This window comes from Salvelinus sp. IW2-2015, linkage group LG23, assembly GCF_002910315.2.
Source record: "Salvelinus sp. IW2-2015 linkage group LG23, ASM291031v2, whole genome shotgun sequence".
In the NCBI taxonomy this organism is placed as follows: Eukaryota; Metazoa; Chordata; class Actinopteri; order Salmoniformes; family Salmonidae; genus Salvelinus; species Salvelinus sp. IW2-2015.
Genome location: NC_036863.1, coordinates 41,364,406 through 41,385,925, shown reverse-complemented (window position 1 = coordinate 41,385,925; position 21,520 = coordinate 41,364,406). Strand labels below are relative to the sequence as shown.

Sequence of the window (21,520 nt, the reverse complement as noted above, 5' to 3'; positions counted from 1 at the left end):
TTAATKAMTATTTGTTAGTGGTTAATACTCTGTTTGATTTAGAAGTGTGGGGTCTTTTTTCTGTGTGTGGGATTTTCACGGGTTAGAAAGAATGCTGTACACAAATGAAAGTTTCTATTGTYAGAGTTTTGGTTGCACACATGTAAATTCTCTTGATTAGAAGAAATGTACTGAATAACCCAATGTAAACCTGATACACAAAATGTTTGAAATATCTTTATGTAATGTCTGAGGTACAGGAAAAAACAAAACACTCACTTAATAGGGCTGACTGACCTCTGACCTCTGTTCTGACTTCCTGGTGAGGCCTGATCACCCTTACTAGGAAGATAGGAGACATTGTTTTTTTTCTGGGCTATGTAAAAACAAATAATTAAGAAGAAGTTTGTAATTTATCAATAGTCCTTTGTGTGATTCAGACCACGAGAAGGACAGAGGGAGAGAGCTGTCTCTAGTCTATTTTACCATTACCTTATGGGATGCAATTATTTCTTTATGGAGATATCAAGAGATAATACAATTGTATTGATTCTAATTTGTTTATATTTGATTTAACAGGCAGTGTTGTTTTTTTTTGGACGTGTGTCCAAAGGGGGAATTACCAGTCCCCTGGGGCCCTTTGGTAAATATGCAAATGAGTTTTTCTTCACATGCCTGCCTGTAAAAGTGAAAAAGAGATGTTGGTCATGGATGACAGTCACTCTAAATGAATAGAAATGTTCCCCCACCTCGAGTGATATATGTGTATTGCTGTTGTTGTTTTCTTTTCTTTGTTTTTGTCCTGCTTCAATAGCAAATCTCACCAGAAATGGTTTCAACTGTGTGTTGTTATTCTCTAAGACATTTGTCTTAGAAGTCTGGATTTCCTGAATTACAAATACCCTAAACTAAACTGTTGTTCKGGTCTGTCCTCTCTCGAGGTAATGGCGGAGATGGTATCTAGATGCATGGAAGATAATTCGRCCGATGAACAGTGTGATCCTCAACACCCCCTCTAACCGGCTGAAAATGGTGAAAATGGCGTTCAGTATGGTSCTTCACCACTTCTACCGTGAGACCTGAGTCCAAGCCAGCAACCTGYACACAGCAGTCGACGCTATCAACTGCCTTTTCTCTCAGGAGCGACATGGGGTGCATGTGGWGTGAGCATGGAGAGAGATCCAGTCCAAACTTCTCTCATGCTKTTGGTGTACTGGTAGGAAAATGGACAAAGWCATAATGGACTGTAAAGGACAGTGGCGGCTCAGGTGAGAGACATTATCAAGGGCCATCCACTTTGAACATGTGCCATTAAAAGGACAAACTGAAACACTATCTGAAGAAGAACATGAAGAAACGGCAGGAAAGGAAGAATGAGTGCCGTAATTGATTTAGGCTTGTCCAAAATTGTTTATTTGGGGTATTGGGTTGATTGTGGAGGTTTGCACACTGCAAAATGTTGTAATTTAGACTAACAATGCATTGAAATACCAATCTGTCATTACCACAAGTGATGAGAAAAGTGAGGGTCTTAAATTAAAGTGACAGAACCAACGTGAAGCACTAAGGACTGTCATTCTAAATTTGGGTTGGATAATATATCAATAATTATGATTATGATTTGGAAAGGCAAGACTTCTAGAAACAGAGCTGTGCCCTAAAAACGTGAGGAGAGACACTAGATTGTTACAAGGTTAGCCCGAGCTACAATCTCATTCTTAGCAAGGTTGGTGTGAAACTGTTATAACATGTTCTCTCTCTCTCTTCCCTGTGAAATGTTATTAACACGCTGTAAGGCGACGTGCCTCTCTGGCTGGTAAGATTTCAGCAGCCATCTTGTTTTCTACTCCTCCAGAGGATGGTGAAACAGTTAGATAACAACTCTGGATGAGCCCCCCTTTCCTCCGGTTCTTTTCCTTTTAGCAAGTTGAGAGTAAGGTCACCCAAACCCTTAACCTCTTTACATTATATGGAACACTGAGCTGATGAGCAAGTTAAACAACTGGGTTTTATGTTTTGACTAGGTGGATGTCATGCAACCCAAGTGTGGAAAGAAATATGGAAACAATGGTTAACATCAAGAGATTTATTCACCTCTGAATCTACAGATCCGTTGTGTATTTTTGATACTCACTCCCATTAATAAAGTGTAACCTTGATTATGATTATAGTATTACCATACTAAGTGGATTGTASAACCCAGAATGAAGGGTTTGAAATGATGAAGTGTCTGTTTCGTATTTGTGTTGATTTCCCTTACTTTAATAGAGTATAGAATATTTTGATATAGAAGCTAGAATCTAAATGCTTACATTAAAATGTAATGGTTATCACACATAGTGATAAGAGGATGGAATGTAATGGGAATATTAATGTTTGCTTTTCTTATAACCAATTTCTGTGTTTTATTCATGTGCTGTTCTAATAACACTTTTCTATGTTCTTGCAAGTGGCTGACTGTACAAATAGCACCTATCAGTAGCTGCAATTTGGCAGTACGACCAAACGTTGTTTTGAGAACAAACGACCGCGTTTTGAGAACAAATGAAAGATATCTCAGTTTCAAGGTCTCAGCTTAGAGGGGAGAAGCCTCGTGAGCTATTGGTCTGTCACATGTTATGAAACAGTATTGGTCAATCACATGAATGAAACATGGTAATGATGAATTAATTATGCTAAATCATGCAAATATAACTTGTCTGTGTATAGCTGTRCATAAGACAACTGCTCCCAGGGGAGCTTCTGACAGACATGTGTACTATGGTGCATTGAGTTGGTTGGAACCTCTCCAGCGCTGACAATAAACAATGATTCATTTAAGATTGACTTTGAGTGTCCCTGTGTAAGAATTTTTCACAACATTCCCAACCTTTCAGTGCCAGTAGAGGCGAGGCGGCTCCAGGTGGCAGCATTCACTTTCAGTCCCTTCACCAAAACTCAAAATTTGCTTAATCCTGCCAATGACATATTGGCATCAGTCTTTACTATGGAAACTCAAGATGGCACTACCCATACCACTAAAAGAAATCCTAATCCTAAAAATAGCGGTTTCTATGTTAAATGCACATGTTTAGTGGATTGAATACATCTCTTTGCTTAGCTTTCCTAAAGTCTTTCCATTCCACTTTTAAGTAACATTCAGTCTTATGTAACCGTACCAAACATAATATCATACTAATTTGAGTGTCCCGGATTTACTTTTACTATGTTACGTCTAGTCTATGAGAACAGGCTGAGTGATGGCTTGCTTGAGGTAATGTTAAAGTTACCTTAAAAATTTGAGTTAGCTAGCTAGCTAAACTTACTTTATTTATCTCAACGTAAGACATGACCAGTACAATATTCCTCAATTAATATTGCAATGATGTCCTATGATGCATTTTTTTTTTTTTTTTTACAGCAGTGGTTTTGGCTACAGGAGCAACGGAGAAAAGATTCCTCAACGAACGTGACTATCATAAAGAGTTCTGCTTTAAAGGTCCACTCTGTGCTAGGCTGAAGATTTTGTTGTCTTCAACCTCTGTGATGTCTTCATCTTTGACATTTACATAATAATGGTGGCATACACAGTACCCACTGATTCATGAAGAACATCACAAAAAAATGTATCATGAGTTTGGTTGAACTGTCTATCCNACATTTACATAATAATGGTGGCATACACAGTACCCACTGATTCATGAAGAACATCACAAAAAAATGTATCATGAGTTTGGTTGAACTGTCTATCCCATCATACAACCCAGAATATAAGATTGCCTTCAAAAGACGGAAGTCTGACAAGTCTTTAATTAAACATGTCCGAGTACGACGTCTCCTCTACTTTTGGAACCATGATGATTTCTCTGTATAAACAAAACAAAAAGAAACATGCCAACCCCCCTGACCTGGGAAGTGCAGTAAGGAAACTTCTGACCTGGAAAACTACTAACCACAATCTAAAACAGATCCTAACCTTAATAACCAAGCCCTTAAACCTGACACTAACCCTAACACTCATTTTTAAACTAAATAACATTTTGCAGGTCAGGAGTGTCCGTATAGTCGTCGTCCCCCCTCAGCTAATGAGCTCATCGGCACTAGTAAAGAGCACACTTTCATTGATAACTATAGTTCAGCAAACTATTTTTCATACACATGATCATGTTCAGTGCCAGAACGACATAATCACATGATCATGAAAATTTGTTAAAACGCACACCTTTATCGCCGTCTCTATTTGTCTAAAAACTGAAGCGGTGCATAACCTTGTGTGTCATCCCCCAAATGCTTCTTCAGAAACGGCACAACTTTAAAAAGGTTGATGTGGAAATCTCTGGAGTCATCGTCAGACTCCTGTTGGACGTCGTTGTTACCATCAGTGCACAGATTTTTGGTGCCCCAGCTGATCAATCCAACCTTTGAAGAATGGAAGCGGTGTCAGTACTAATTCATGTACATCAACTGTAGATTAAAGACCCCAGAGGTTTACAAATACATTGTACATAAATAAATATGTAAAATCCCATGTACATAAAAGGATAGAGMAAAAAGTATGAGGGAAATGCACAGAATGTCGCCAATTTCTTACTGCTCCCCTCTGTAGGTAGTGTCTAGTGCCTATGTATCTGCTGTAAATAAATGTCTCTAACCTGGATTGTGCGATRATCATAGTTCTTAAACAGAGCACCGCCGGAGTCACCTGTGTACACACATACACAATGAAGTGGTAATGTAAGACGAAGTAAYGGGACCCTTTTCCTTTAGAAAATTACAACACTACTATTTTAAAACTAGAGAATTTCTCAATCCATTGAAAAAAAATAAATAATAATACTTAGACAGTGAGTGCATCACACAACATACCTTTGCAGGCAACATGATCTCTAGTAGGTTGACGTCCACCCGAGCACAGGAAGTTTTCAGTGACAACATCCTTCAGATTATTGATGTTATGCCATCTACCTTAGTAGCCAATTCAATACAATTTTCCCTCTGCACGAGAGAAAATGAGAGAGAGGGACACGTACACTACCGTTCAAAAGTTTGGGGTCACAGAAATGTCCTTGTTTTTGAAAGAAAAGCACATTTTTTGTCCATTAAAATAACATCAAATTGATCAGAAATACAGTGTAGATATTGTTAATGTTGTAAATTACTATTGTAGCTGGAAACGGCAGATTTTTTTATGGATATCTACATAGGCGAACAGAGGCCCATTATCAGCAACCATCACTCCTGTGTTCCAATGGCACGTTGTGTTAGCTAATCCAAGTTTATCATTTTAAAAGGCTAATTGATCATTAGAAAACCCTTTTGCAATTATGTTAGCACAGCTGAAAACTGTTGTTCTGATTAAAGAAGCAATAAAACTGGCCTTTAGACTAGTTGAGTATCTGGAGCATCAGCATTTGTGGTTCGATTACAGGCTCAAAATGGCCAGAAACAAATAATTTTCTTCTGAAACTGTCAGTCTATTCTTGTTCTGAGAAATGAAGGCTATTCCATGCGAGAAATTTCCAAAAACTGAAGATCTTGTACAACGCTGTGTACTATCCCTTCACAGAACAGACAAACTGCTCTAACAGAATAGAAAGAGTGGGAGGCCCGGTGCACAACTGAGCAAGAGGACAAGTACATTAGAGTGAAAAGTGTTAGTTTTAGAAACAGAAGCCTCACAAGTCCTCAACTGGCAGCTTCATTAAATATACCCGCAAAACACCAGTCTCAACGTCAACAGTGAAGAGGCGACTCCGGGATGCTGGCCTTCTAGGCAGAGTTGCAAAGAAAAAGCCATATCTCATCAGACTGGCCAATAAAAATAAAGATTAAGATGGGCAAAAGAACACAGACAGGACAGAGGAACTCTGCCTAGAAGGCCAGCATCCGGATCGCCTCTTCACTGTTGACGTTGAGACTGGTGGGTCTGTCTGTCTGTGGTCAGACATCATACAAGCACTCACCTGACCTCGGAGCTTAAGTTTGGCATCGCTCGCTGATCCTTATTATTTTCCTTGTCCTTATCATGTGACATGAAACTGACTTCTTCAATTGGATTTTTTAAACAAGAGCTCTTCTGCAAGGAGAGAAATACACGAGACGAGGTAACATACGGTGCCTAATTGAACCTTTCTATATCAGGCTATGCGTATCTTGATGAATAGGCTGTGTGCTGCAATTGCACCTTGTTGCTTGCAGGTGATTTCCTCTCCCGMCAATCTTAAAGCACCACTTGTTTCCTTGGTGCAAGGGATGCAAATTGGTCTGAGGAAGACAGTAAAGTAAGAATTCATGAAAGAAACTGTGTTTCTCCAAACAGCTGGATTATTAGATTAAGATACATAAAAATAAAAATAAACTTAAATCACTGTGTTCATTCTTGTTCCTTCTGCATCATAACACATACAGAGGTCAAATTATTGTCTCCCTTGGTAAAGATGAGCAAAAAWAAAGACTATAAAATAAATGATACAAATCCTGAGCTATATTGTATGCAATTTGTGTGAACATCATAGTATTTTCTACTAATACATTTGCTCAGAGAAAGATTTTGTTCAACAAGTAAATCTCAAAAAGATAACCAAGTTGGTCTAAGATCCCTCCCAATGTACCSCCAATCTCATAAAACATTTTAGAAAAAGGCTGTGTCATTATCCTCACAAGAGGGTGCTGGAGTATTGTAAACAGGGGTGCCAATAATTTATACCCCTATCGTTAAAAAAAAACGAACAAATATATATATTACTTATTTTCCAACAAAATCTCTTTCTCTGAGCAATTGTTTTAGTAAAAAATAATTTCCCAATTTATTTTAGCATGCAATACAGCTCAGTATTTGTAGGATTTATTTCATAGTCTTTTTTGCTCGTCTTTATCAAGGGTGCCAATCACTTTGCACCTGACCGTATGCGTCTTACCTTGTGTTGATAGAGGGATCCACATCATTCTTTAGTTCGATGAGAGCTACGTCATAATCATAGAACTCGTTTATCCCCTCTTTCTCTTTGGCTTTGCTATCATAATTAGGGTGTAATATTAGGCGGGATCCCGTTATAACTGTTAGGAGACAGGACCAGAGTAGAAATGAGCAAACCTATTTCATAGAATAGCACCAGCTCAAATAAATATGGCATCCTGACATATATTCTGGCAATGATGATAATCACCTGAAAAAACAAGTTGTACTAGTTTAAACATTTTTTTAGGTGTAAGTGGAAATGTTTTTGGAGGAGTGGCTGGTTGCACCTTGATTTTTGCCAACCGTAATCTTGATTTGATCTGCTGTGTCTGTGAACTTGAAGCAGTGAGCAGCAGTCAAGATGAAGCGGGGAGTGACCAGAGACCCCATGCAKTTACCATAACTTCCATYCTCAYGCTGACCGGAKCAGGAGAGAGAGGTTGAACATAAATACTGTCAATGACAACATGCAAGCATTTGCATCGATATCTAATYAAAAGGTCAACAATATGTCAATCTTTGTGTGCCCTGGGATGGGACAGGATACAGTTTGTCAGCCATAATGTCGTTTATCACTCTCCCAAAGCACAAACAACCTGAGAAATTGCATTGCAGAACCACACCACGAGTGACAATTGAATTCCACCCTAAAATGAAAGGCGAGGTCTGCTGGCTAGCTAGCTAATTAATTTCTAATTGGAATTCAAACTATTTTAGTACAGCTGTCATGTATCGCATTGGTAATGATACCTTAACACAGTGCACTGCACACTAAATCAAATATGATCATGAAGAAAGGCCACTGGTGCATTGATGAATAATCAAACACTAAAAATAGTTTCCATTTAGACAAATGAGGCATGAGTAATTACCGGGATGCCAATCCTTGCCATCCAAGGATATCTTAGACGTATGGTGTCTGCGGTGTCACGATCGTAGTTTCTATGGAGCCCGCATAGACCCACAACCTTGCTTTCATCTACATAGAGAGAGGAGAGAGGTGGCTCAACACACTGATACAAAGACACTCAAATATAGCACTCTCTGAGGGAACAAAGTCCATGCAGAGACACACTGCCATATTTGCTGGTCAAATTAGAAGGACTCACCAATTATTTTATCAAAGGTTTCTTCCAAATCTGTACCATCCTTTAGTTTAAAGTAGTGGTCCTCATTATCCCGTTTTGTCACAAGTGGCTGGATATCCTCATCAAAGATTTCACTTCCAACACCAAAAACATAGATATCTAAAAAACAAAAAAAACAAGAGGAAGTTCCCAAAGCATTAGGCATTAGATGAATCAAGAACATTCACATATTTAGGTAATAGACATAGGAGTTCCGGTTATGTTGGCATATTGAAAAGCGTGGCTTTCTTTTGCAAAATAACTATGAAGTTAACTGACATGCTGAGCAGACCGTCCGCGATGCGTGCACGAGTGTTGCAAAAATGTTATTCAATCATTTCATCCAAACTGCTGCTTGTAGCCAGGCCCTATACTATAACTTGGTTCTAATAAAGAAGATTGGCCAATGTTCCCTCTAAAAAAACAAMGATAAAGCCTTGTGTTCCTATTTGTTTTAAAAAGAATCTCCGGCAGTTGGTGGCAGGTGCACCCGATTCAGCTGCACTGCGTTCCGGGTAGGCAAACTTTTGCCATTTTTAACTATTTCATGTGTCTGAATGTACAAAATCTGCGGGCCCAGAGAGCAAATCAAATGCACTATAGTCCTACAGCTGGCCAATCRGATGGCTCAGATTACACTGCATACAGTACAGTGCAGGCATAAAAGAAAGCTACAGCAAAATTGATCATGAGAGATTTCAAAATGTTGAAAACACTGACTAGAGCGAGACTGTCAACGAACACAGCAAAGGGATGCTGTTTTTATAAGTGAGCTCATGTTTAAGTTCTTACTCAGCACTGTCAACACTTTTATAAGCCATGAAAATGCACGTTCTTCGTATTTCCACTCGGCTCTACAACAAGCACTGCAGCAGTAATGAATGAGAAGGAAAGTGTATCTATAAGCTCGCATTGTTGTTATTATTAGCGCCTTGGATGTTTCTTAGTATTGAGGAAAACGTCACTTTCTCTGTTCATAGGAGGAACATGATTTTGCATTGAGGCAGAAAGAATGTAGTGCCGCTCGAGTTTCGGCATCAGCTGGAAGACTCGGCGTCCCTTTTTGGTCAGTGGGGGAAGGGGGAGAAGAGGGATGTTGAGAGGCGGACCCTCAGTCTGCTGCTCTCTCCCTCCACGGAGACTTACTGTCAGATGCAGGCACATCAGCCCAGTAAAATAAAAATAAAAAGCGAATTATTTAAATGTAAGCTCACTCACCTGTGCCTCACAGGTGATACACCAATGTATCTATTACCGGTTGTGATCATATAGCCTACCTCAAATGTTGAAATTTCATCTAAACAAACAATGCATTTGCAGGACAATTCAAGCAAATCCAATATGCGGTGACAATGTATTGGGCCTATAGTTTACTGCACAAACCTCATTGCTACAGTACTGTTTTAACTGGTTAATGTTGCATAGGCTTACGTTTTTTTTTAAAGTCAGGTAAAAAAAAATCAGAGTGGTAGATCTCAGCTTGCGTTTTCACTCAGAAAGTGATCTTGACTCAGGAAAGGTTGGTGACGACTGTTCTAGAGTTTTCCCTGTTAACACTATCAACGTTTCCTTTACTGTGGCAAGTGTGATCGAATCAACGTACTATTAGCCACTTTCAATGCAACAAACCAAATGAAACTACTTTGGCCACTGTTAAAACTGTAACTTAAATGGGCACAGCCTCAGTGTTCACAGTAAAACCTGTAACTTAAGCGGGCAGCCTCAGTGTTCACAGTAAACTGAACTTAAAGGGGCACAGCCAGTGTTAAGTAAAACTGTAACTTAAACGGGCACAGCCTCAGTGTGTCACAGTAAAACTGTAACTTTAAAGCGGAGCACAGCCTCAGTGTTCACAGTAAAATGTAACTTAAAGCGGGCACAGCTCAGTGTTCACAGTAAAACTGTAACTTAAAGCGGGCACAGCCCAGTGGTTCCACAGTAAAACTGTAACTTAAAGCAGGCACAGCCTCAGTGTTCACAGTAAAACTGTAACTTAAAGCGGGCACAAGCTCTCAGTGTTCACAGTAAAACTGTAATCTTAAAGCGGGCACAGCCGGCAGCTGTTCACAGTACAAAACTGTAACTTAAAGCAGGCACAGCCTCAGTGTTCACAGTAAAACTGTAAACTATAAAGCGGGCACAGCCTTTCAGTGTTCACAGTTAAACTGTAACTGTAAGCGGCACAGCCTCGATTGTCATAGAAAGCGCGCGCACTGGAAGTGACAGAACTTTCACAATGTTCAAGTTGCGCTCAGCAGACCTGAAATTGCTCAATGTTTCTGAAAAAGATTTAGAGGGAACATTGTGCTTGAGGCGCTGCGTTTCCTGCCTCTCCGCTTAACTCATTGGTTTTCACGAGCACATACCCACGTGGGTGATTGAAAGGTGACGAGGTAAACTAAAAAACTAGCTAGGTTTCCCCTTTTATCTCTGGGATGAACTATTGGAGTAGAGAACACAGTTTTTGTGACTCAAAATGGGTCAATATTCTACGAAGATCCAGGTTAAAATAAGGGCCATATGGACATTTCAGGTTAAATAACAACAAATAACATCTCACAGGACAAATTTGTTAGCAACACCAAGTTAGCTAATTGTCCGTGAATGTTTCGACATCTCCCCAAATTAATATAGTTGGTTCACAGTTGGTTGTCGTATTTTAACCTGAGTGTCACGGACACGTCTGGCGGGGAYAGACAAAATGGGTTGGTCATCTTAWTTTAAAATAATTGTCAACATATAATATCACATTAAGATGTGGGATGTTCACTGTATTTCAAGGAACAATATCAGGTCTATTTCGCTCCAACAGCTGGCATATTCTGTTCATMCACAATTCACCAGTGGGAACATGGCGGCTCTCAAMACCCAACAACASAAAGAGTTGGCCACTACTATTCGAGAGATTGTTTGTGAGGAAATGACCTCTGTCCTCAACTTGCAATTAAAACYGATAAATTAACATATTGCACTGCTCACTTCTAAAGTGGATATCTACGTTTGGAGACAGTGGCCAACGTGACAGACCTGGAAACAGTGCAAACTAAGCTAGATGAGGAAATCAAACTCCTAAAATATAAAACAGAATCACTGAACAATCATTCCTGTAAATTCAATATGCGGGTCACAGGACTTGAAACTGGTTTGGAAGCGGGCAACCCAACTTCCTTCATGAACAATATTTTCGATGAACTGTTTGGGCAGGAGAAGCTGGGTCCCATGCCGTTGATAAACATTGCTCTTCGCAAAGGTCCTCTTCATGAACGGATCTCGTGTATGATTGTACAAATCCAGTCAAACGGCAAATTGTTCGTCTCGCAGCGGAATCGGGGGCTTTGACGTATGAGGAGAAGAGGATCAGTATCTACCCAGATCTGAGTGCCGAACTGCAGAAACAGAGGGCGACCTACAACGAGGCGAGATCCCAGCTACGCAAGCTAACCCTGAGATGCGGCTTCAGCCACCCRGRAAAACTAATCTTGACCTTCCAGAATACAACACATGTTTTCCAATGCCAAGGAGGCTCAAGATTTATTCAAGAAGCACGTCAAGGCCAGTGGCGTGTATTCATGAATGTCAAGAGAAGCCAGGCTTCCACAAATATTTGACCAATACATCTTTWAAAAAATCTAAAATAATATATMTTTCGTCTCTGTTGTGTTTTAAATATTTTCTGTCAACTCGCAAGTGGCTGAAYCTCACTGGAGAATCATCAGAGCGAGGGTAACAGCGCACCTCTCTCAGTATGTGTAGCMCATGTATCTGAKGCTGTCTGAACCAAMAGATTTTAACATGTTGCCTCTGTAGCATTTGATTGATTGATGCCAGCAAGCATTTGGCCTCCCTTRATAAAATAATTARCCAATCAGCGTTGTCCCGGTRCAGCAAAACGCCCCCCAAGGGAGGCCAGTTTGGATTTGGTTTCAGAGCAATCAAATCACTTCCTTTGCAAAACGTGACTGTTTCTGGTCTGTTTGTGTTGATGTCCAGCAGTCGCTAGCTTGCTAAATCGCCCCTCTCCTAAGCCATGGATGGAGAGAGTGATTTGGACTTGTGGTTTTGACTTAATTCTCTGTACATTCTCTGTAATGATTCTGATCTAACCATAAATTAATATGTTGTGCCACTGGCCTGAGACGATTGAAGTTCAATATGTAGCCTAGTAGACTCACATTAACTAGCTAGCTAGCTTAGCTGGTTCATTGTCGCCCATGTGAGGAAGTCAGGCTAGCAAGCATTTAAGCTAGGTAGCCTATGACAACAAAAACTCTTTATGACAGAGCCATAGACCATTTTGCCAACATGAACGAGAGGATGGCATTAGCATTCAACTAGACTGCAAGTAGAGTGAATCATCTGTTTTACTTGAGCACACACACACACACACACACAGAAATCAGTGCCATGGACAGCCACATGGTATTTAGCAACATTGATTGGACTAAATTGTTTTTGGTGTTTTAAACTAAGCATATAGCCTGGTTGATTTGATGTTTAAGTGTAAATGGTGCTGGAATAGCGGAGGCAGGGCTCCTGTAGTCTTTGTGCTGCCTTGCTGTAACTCCATGGTTTTAAATCAGTCGTTGTTTATTTAGTAAACTGTCGAAAACATGAACTTGCTTGACCATGCTRYAGGTCATATAACTGTTTGTTTCATGCAATATTTGCTTTGTGGACTTCACAGGACAGATGTTGATGAAACAAATGTATGTGTAGTTGAATTTATTCCGCCACTGTGTGACAGTTGTCTTTTTGTTGTCACGGTCTTATTGTATAACACGGTGGTGTATGAACGAATGGGTTATAGAGCAAACAACGCAACTAATACAACAGAGGTTGTAATATGGCTTTTTTTTACTTGAAAGAATTTGGAAATGCTGTTAACCGCGTTAGAGCGTTCTCAAGAAACCCTCTTTTCAGACCACGTAGCTACTACTCTTTCTAAAGTCAAGACAGAACATCGTTTACTGATAAGACAGAGCAGAATTTGCCATCCTTTGAGTAAGCCTCGACCATTTCTTCCATGGTAATCGTCCCAGTCGTTTACCGGCCAACAAGCTATGCAGTGATGATCAATTAACTGATATAGCAACTATTACATCTGAAACAGGGGAATTACTATAAGATTACTGCAAGATTCTCTCGCTTCTATAAAGAACTGTACACTTCTGATTGTAAATCTACACCAAGTCAGACTAAGTCCTGTCTAAAAGGAAGCCTCCTCGCCGGGAGCCCAATTCTCTCTCAATGAACTCAAAAAGGCATTGGATAGCATGAATAAAGGCACATTTCCTGAATGGGGTGGTATTCCTCCTTAGGTCTATTTAACATTTTGGAATCAATTAGGTCGACTATTGCTGTAAATGATTAATACAGCATTCACAAAAGTTAATTTGGGAGAAATGTGAATACAGGACTAATTTCGCTTCTATTAAAAAAAGGTAGGGATTCCCCCAGTGTTCTTACTATCTTTGATAAACACAAATATTAAACTGTTTTCTAAAATGTTGTCATCCCGTCTCGAGACTTACTTACCCAAATAGGGCCACATGGACGAAAGCGGTTTGTTATAAAGCGTTCATCCTCAGATAACCTCCGTGGACTATTACATATCTAAGATACTCCATCAGAAACAACAGCTCCCTGGGCTGTATAATCTCTCCATGCAGAAAAAGCTTTTGATAGACTAGAATGGACACATCTCTGGCCTGTCTTGAAACATATGGAAATCGTCTCCAATTGATGATTAAATTATGCCAATCCCTCAATGGGTTGGGGTTATCTTTGTATGCATTTCTTTGATTTACTTTTTTTGTACCTGTAACCCCCCCCCCCCCACACACATTTTTTTTCTACAAAACTAATATAAGTTGGGGGGGTGGTCCCCAAAAAAAGAACATTTATATACTTGAGAATAATAGCTGACCGATCAAATTGAATATTGTACAGTGCCACAACCATTGATTTGACCTCATTCTCGAGCCAACTGTTGTGTGCACTATGTAGACCCGGGTCAGTCTATAGTTAGACAGACAACTTGTATACAGGAAATGAATAGTTAGACTAGAATGTCAGGTTGTTGGGTTGATGCGGTTCTGTCCTTCAGCTGTTCTTGTCTATTAAGCTCTGTATTATGTCAGTTCTGTGTTGAAACCCAGGAAGAGTAGCTGCTTGCTTTTGCAACAAACAGCTAATGGGAATCCTAATAAAAGACCAATGTCAAGGACAACACAAATAACTTTGACCTCACCAAGATATTGATCCCTTTTCCTTTTGATTCATGGAGGACCATTCCCTGATTTTCGCACTGGATTTTCGGGGCTTACCCCCAATGTGAAGCACCTAAGAAAAGAACAGTCAAGGATTATACTGAGCTACCAAAACTGAACAGAAGCTTAAAATAAGCTCCGCAATAATAATGATCAGAAACTTTGTTGCCCAAACTAATATCACGATGACTAGTAGTATACCGATACGTACCATCTGTGAAAATTATGAGGACATGTGGACCTCTCTGAATGAAAGTTTCCATTTCTTTTTTGATAGCCATGTCGTTCCAGGATGGTTTTAAAAGCAAGGTTGAGATTGTCCAAAATTTCTCTCTCTGTGGAAAAAGTACACAACATACACAACACACACATTTGTCAAGTTTAATGGAAACTGGGATGAGTGTATAGTTGGGCAATGATGAGACTGTAAAACATGTAAGGTCAATCTTTGCTCCACCTTCCATAATTAAAGTTGTCCAAGTCAGCCAAGACTTGTTCAAGTTTTTTTCTTTTTCTCCAGAAAAATCTAATGATGTTTGACAACTTCTAATACATCAGAAGCGAAGAAAAGGATTTCTAATTTGGGCTGCTGCGAAGGAGCTGACCTGTGAAAGCACAAGTGCAGGACAGAATACATTTAGAAGTTCAGTGTGCTAAAGGCAAAACTGAGGATGGCAGTCATTTTTTGTCAGTGTATGTGCCTACATTAAGGGTTAAGAAGACATGCTCTGGTACTTTTGCGAATACTGAGTATTTTTTAAACCTCCCGCTTTGGGCTGGATGTGTCAATGTGTAGTTCATAAATACATAATCTATGAGCAGAATTACTGTTTTACCTCAATTCGCCACAATATACTGTAACTGTTTTTCTGGAAGCTGTGCTGTGCCATTTTCCCTACATTTTCCCTCACGTGGGCCAGCCCAATTCGAGTTCAACCAATAAGCAATAGCCCCTCGCCATATACAGTGCATTCGGAAAGTATTCAGACCCCTTGACTTTTTCACATTTTGTTACGTTACAACCTAATTCTAAAATGAATTAAACAAATTTTTTAACTAATCAATCTACACACAATACCCCATACGACAAAGTGAAAACAGTTTTGTGGACATTTTTGCAAATGTATTAAAAAAGGAAAATAGAAATACCTTATTTACATAAGTATTCAGACCCTTTGCTATGAGACTCGAAATTGAGCTCAGGTGCATCCTGTTTCCATTGATCATCCTTAAGATGTTTCTACAACTTGATTGGAGTCCACCTGTGGTAAATTCAATTGATTGGACATCATTTGGAAAGGCACACATCTGTCTATATAAGGTCCCACAGTTAAAAGTGCATGTAAGAGCAAAAACCTAGGCACGGTACCAAAAAATATCTGCAGCATTGAAGGTCCCCAAGAACACAGTGGCCTCCATCATTCTTAAATGGAAGTTTATAACCACCAAGACTCTTCATAGAGCTGGCCGCCTTGCCAAACTGAGCTGAACAAGAACCCGATGGTCACTCTGACAGAGCTGCAGAGGTCCTCTGTGGAAATGGGAGAACCTTCCAGAAGGACAACCATCTCTGCAGCACTCCACTGATCAGGCCTTTATTGTAGAGTGGCCAGAAGGAAGCCACTCCTCAGTAACAGACACCTTAAGGTTGCTTGGAGTTTGCCAAAAGGCACCTAAAGGACTCTCAGACCATGAGAAACAAGATTCTCTGGTCTGATGAAACCAAGATTGAACCCTTTAGCCTAAATGCCAAGCGTCACGTCTGGAAGAAACCTGGCACCATCCCTATGGTGAAGCATGGTGGTGGCAGCATCATGCTGTGGGGATGTTTTTCAGGTGCAGGGACTGGGAGACTAGTCAGGATCGAGGGAAAGATGGAGCAAAGTACAGAGAGATCCTTGATGAAAACCTGCTCCAGAGTGCTCAGGACCTCAGACCTGGGTGAAGGTTCACCTTCCAACAGGACAACAACCCTAAGCACACAGCCAAGACAACGCAGGAGTCTCTGAATGTCCTGGAGTGGCCCAGCCAGAGCCCGGACTTGAACCCGATCTAACATATCGGGTTCAAGAGACCTGAAAATGGCTGTGTAGCGACGTTCCCCATCCAACCTGACAGAGCTTGAGAGGATGTGCAGAGAAGAATGGGAGAAACACCCCAAATACAGGTGTGCCAAGCTTGTAGCGTCATACCAAGAAGACTCAAGGCTGTAATCGCTGCCAACGGTGCTTCAACAAAGTATTGAGTAAAGGGTCTGAATACTTACTTATGTAAATGTGATATTTCCGATTTTATTTTTAATAGATTTACAAAAATGTCAATTTTTTTACATTTGCTTTATCATTATGTGGTATTGTGTGTCGATTGATGAGGAAAAAAAGCGATTTAATACATTTTAGAATAAGGCTGTAACGTAACAAAATGTGGAACAAGTCAATGGGTCTGAATACTTTCTGAATGCACTGTAAGTGACAGCTAGCAAGTGCACACACAGCAGAGCGAGAAAGAGAGAGAGAGCAATGACGTGGTTGCGCAATCTGCACATATGTGATGTCTGTACGCAATTCTTCCTGGGACACACTTTTTGGCTTAGTGAGAAAGTCTACTTTCAGAACTAACTGGTCTAAAATAGTATACAAAAAGTACCAGGGAAATCTCTTTAAGGGGATCCCTGCTACAACCTAAATTACTCAGGCCAACCACATAACTTACATGAACCCAAATTCTCATTCCAAAATCGGGGCATTTAATATGGAGTTTTGTTCCCCGTTTGCATGCATAATAGCCCTCCACTCTTCTGGGAAGCTTTACACTATAAGTTGTCAACATTGCTGCGGGACATTGATTTCCATTCAAGCCATCAAGAACATTAGTAGAGGTCAGGCACTGATGTTGGGTGATTAGGCATGGCTCGCAGTCGGCTTCCAGATTTCATCTCCAAAGGTGTTCGATGGCTCTGTGCCAGGCCAGTTCAAGTTTCTTCCACACCCAATCTCAACAAACACATTTTCATGACTATTGGAGTCGCTTTTGCACAGGGCATGAATGCTGAAAACAGGAAGGGCCTTCCCCAAACCGTTGCAACAAAGTTGAAGCACAGAGTTGCTTAGAATGTCATTGTATGCTTTTAGTGTTAGAGATTTCCACTTCACTGAACTAATTGCCTAACCCGAAACCATGAAAAAACAACCCCAAAACTCATTATTCCTTCTCTACCAAATGTAATACGTTGGCACTATGGCATTGGGGCAGGTATGTTCTCCTGGCATCCGCTAAACACAGATTTATCCGTCGGACTGCCAGATGGTTGAAGCGTGATTCATCACTCCAGAGAACGCTTTCCACTGCTCCAGAGTCCAATGGCGCGCGAGCTTTACACCACTCCAGCTGACGCTTGGCATTGCGCATGGTGATCTTAGGCTTGTGTTGCGGCTGCTCGACATGGGAAACCCCATTTCATGAAGCTCCCGACGAACAGTTCTTGTGCTGATGTTGCTTCAGAGGCAGTTTGGAACTCGGTAGTGAGTGTTGCAAACCGAGACAGACGATTGTTTAGCGCTACGCGCTTCAGCGACCCCATTCTGTGAGCATGTGTAGCCTACCACTTCGCGGCTGAGCTGTTGTTGCCCTAGACGTTTCCACTTCACAAATAACAGCACTTACAGATGAGCGGGGCAGCCTAGCAGGGCAACATTTTTACAAAACTGACTTGTCGGAAAGGTGGCATCCTATGACGGTGGCCACGTTTGAAAGTCAGGCCATTCTACTGCCAATGCCATGCGAAAACATTTCATGATGCTTCCGATGAACAGTTCTTGTGCTGACGTTGCTTCCAGAGGGCAGTTTTTAACTCATAGTGAGCTTCTGCAACCGAGGACAGACATTTTTACACGATACGCACTTCAGCACTCAGCGGCCCGTTTCTGTGAGCTTGTGTGGCCTACCAACTTCACAGCTGAGCTGTTGTTGCTCCTAGACGTTTCCACTTCACAATAACAGCACATACAGTTGACCGCGGGCAGCTCTAGCAGGGCAGATATTTGACAAACTGACTTGTTGGAAACATGACGGTGACATGTTGAAAGTCACTGAGCTCTTCAGTACTGCCATTCTACTGCCAATGTTGTGGGTGTGGCTGAAATAGCCAAATCCATTTAAATATAGTTTGCTACTTGTGAGTGGCCTGTGACATACCTTTGTGATAAGTTTCTTGACAGCATCTTTGATTTGTTAAACTGATCCGCGCAATGCTGTCAGAGATGTCCATAGCAATGTATATGTTAAGCTTCCAGCTGTATCTACCATGATCTTCTTTCCTTCGATATGTGTCATCTGAAAGGCACCAGCAGGATATCTTACTTTGACAATCACAGGTGGAAGAGGATGTGTGTGAGGAATGGTGCCGCAAGGAAAATATGTGAAAGGTTTGGCAAATATGTTACACAGTTATGGTGATATTGACAACAGAATAAAGACTTGATTAACATTACATATTGGTTGTTATGGAGAGACCTACCGATGGGCGCTGCCAACTGAAGGCTCTCTCTGATAGCACTGCCGAATGCCTCTGTGATCTCCAGTGCAGTGTCATACGTGTGCTTGTCTGCAACAAGAACAAAAGAACCAGACAAACACAGGGTTAAATCTCTCTTTCGCGCATTCTATGAAATTGGACTGTACGTGACAATCYTTAGGTATATTTGATCAATGGAATATTGGTGACTGTGTGTTGCGCTGCTTGCAAAGGTGTCATTGTTTAGGATGTMTTCATGGGTCCTCACAGTAACATTTAGGCTCAGTCCCAGTCCATTGGCCATTCTCTTGACATACACGCTCCTTTGACCCCAGCAAATGTAAGCCCTCGTCACAGTGGTATGTCACTTTGTCGTCTATGCCAAAACTTGACCCAAACCTCCYAGCACCGGCCGGAATCCCAGGGTCAGCACAACGCTCTCCGCCTCCTGCTGTAAAACAATGTGGGAGAATGTCAGCGGGAAACAGAGAGGGAGGGTGTGAGAGAGGCAGAAAGGTCACAGCGTGACGTACTGTACGTAAGCTGTGAGGCTGAGTGTAATTTCTAACGGGTCAGTGCGACCAAAAAAAATAGGGCGGCGGAGGCAGACAGATGATAGTTTGTTACTCACAGTCGGATCTGCAAATGGGTGTTCCCCCACTCCACTTCCCATTGGGTTGGCACACACGGGAGGMTGAGCCACGTAATGTGTATCCAGAATAGCACTCATATGTGGTCTTATTGTTGACAAAATACTGCTTTTGTAAAGGAAAGACAGAACCACTTTCCAAAACCAAGGGGTTCGGGCATTCAACCACTAAAAGAAAATAAAAAAATGGAGGAAGCAGTGTTTAAGTAGCGTTTAGCTTATTTCAAATATTGTTTTTATTAAAAGTACCAGTGCAAGGAATTGTTACTCACTCTTGCACTTTTGAACAGGCCTTTTATGGGGAGTCGGTGACCAAGTTCCACKTTTCTGGCACAAGCGAGTTAAAGCTGGATAAGGATAGTACTCGTCTGGACAGTGGTATATCAGCATACTGCCGTACGCAAGCTTCTTGGTAAGAGTGTAATGACCTCCTTCCACGCCCACATTCTTTTCTTTACAGAAGACTTCACACAGAACACTGACACCTGTGAGGTCAGTGCAGGAAGATGTTCATGTATTTTACACATAGGCATGACTGGGCCCAGGTTGGGAACCTGGCTACAATACCAGAAAACATCAGAGTTTTGTCAAATCAAAATTCTTCATAGTATACAGAAGCCTAATGGACGGAGTCAAAGCTGAAGATGTTTGTGTGTGTGTGTAAGTACCCATATGGATTCTAATACCCCAATAATCACTGATGTTAATCATTATGACATATAGAAATGATTGTATGATCACCCCAAACGTAAAATCCCACTTTGAATAATACCCAGTCAAAAAGTATCGGACGGTAAATTTCAATCAAATACAACACGTGGTTAAAAAAATCCCTCTTGTATATATTTATTTTGAGTACATGTATTTCCTTTTTCCAGCCCCTGTTGTATCATCCAGAATACAGGACAATTTGGAAAAATGTGCAACAAACGTGTCTAAAAAGGTAACTAAAGACAACAGCAGTTTGACTGTAAGAGCCATGGCAGGGCACTTACCCATATAAAGAGGACATATCAACAGCGCTGCACACAAAGTCCCGAAATCATACAAAATCATGGTGAATCACAGGTCCAAAAGTAATACAATCTGCAAAAGGGTGTATATTTATACACACATGGCAGGAAGGATAAGGGGGAAGGCATGACAAAAAAAAGACAAAAAAAAGCACACTGTCACTGGTTAACCTCAAGTCAAATAAAAGATCAATGACCCACTCAACAAGAGACATACACTCACAACCATGTTTTTATATTGAGCCTGCGACTAACTAACAGAATGATCTATTAACTTTATTACATTAAACATTATTTCTATGTTCATAAGCAACTCCTCGTCGGGACTGCTTTTCTCACAACAGTGTGCATTCAAGTAAATAAAGCCAGCCTTGGCTCTGGATCTGTGTGTGAGTAATTCCTGTAACAATTTCAGGATGTTCATTATCTCTAAATTAAATCAAACTTGTGACACAACTGTGGCTAGAGGACAGCCAATAGTTATGTTGGAAAGATTGACCAGACTATTGAAGTTTACTGTGTGTTACAGTGTTGCAACAGCCAAGACGGGGAACTGCCTTAACTCCTCAACAGATATGACAAGGGCTTTGGCTGGATGATGTCACACAGAGTTGACATCTGCACATAGCACACCCCATATTCGATGTCAGGACAGCTCAAGGTCACTATTACACTGAACAGAAATACAGTATAAACGCAACAATGCAACAATTTCAAAGATTTTACTGAGTTACAGTTCATCTCAGGAAATCAGTCAATTGAAATAAATTCATTAGGCCCTCATCTATGGATTTCACGACTGGAAATTAAAAGCAACTGGCCTCAGGATCTCATCACAATATTTCTGTGCATTAAAATTGCCATTGATAAAATGCAATTGTGTTTGTTGTCTGTAGCTTATGCCTGCCCATACCACAACCCCACCATGGGGAACTCTGTTCACAACGTTGACATTAGCGAACCACTCGCCCATATGACGCCATACACGTGGTCTGTGGTTGTAAGGCCATGGTAGACAGCGGTTCTAGTTGAC

General features: G+C 40.8%; 1 pseudogene; it reads right to left on the bottom strand.

The window, feature by feature from the left end:
• Positions 1-4,036: 4,036 nt before the first annotated feature.
• On the bottom strand, positions 4,037-20,676 carry LOC111950364 (complement factor B-like; annotated as a pseudogene).
• Positions 20,677-21,520: the final 844 nt, after the last annotated feature.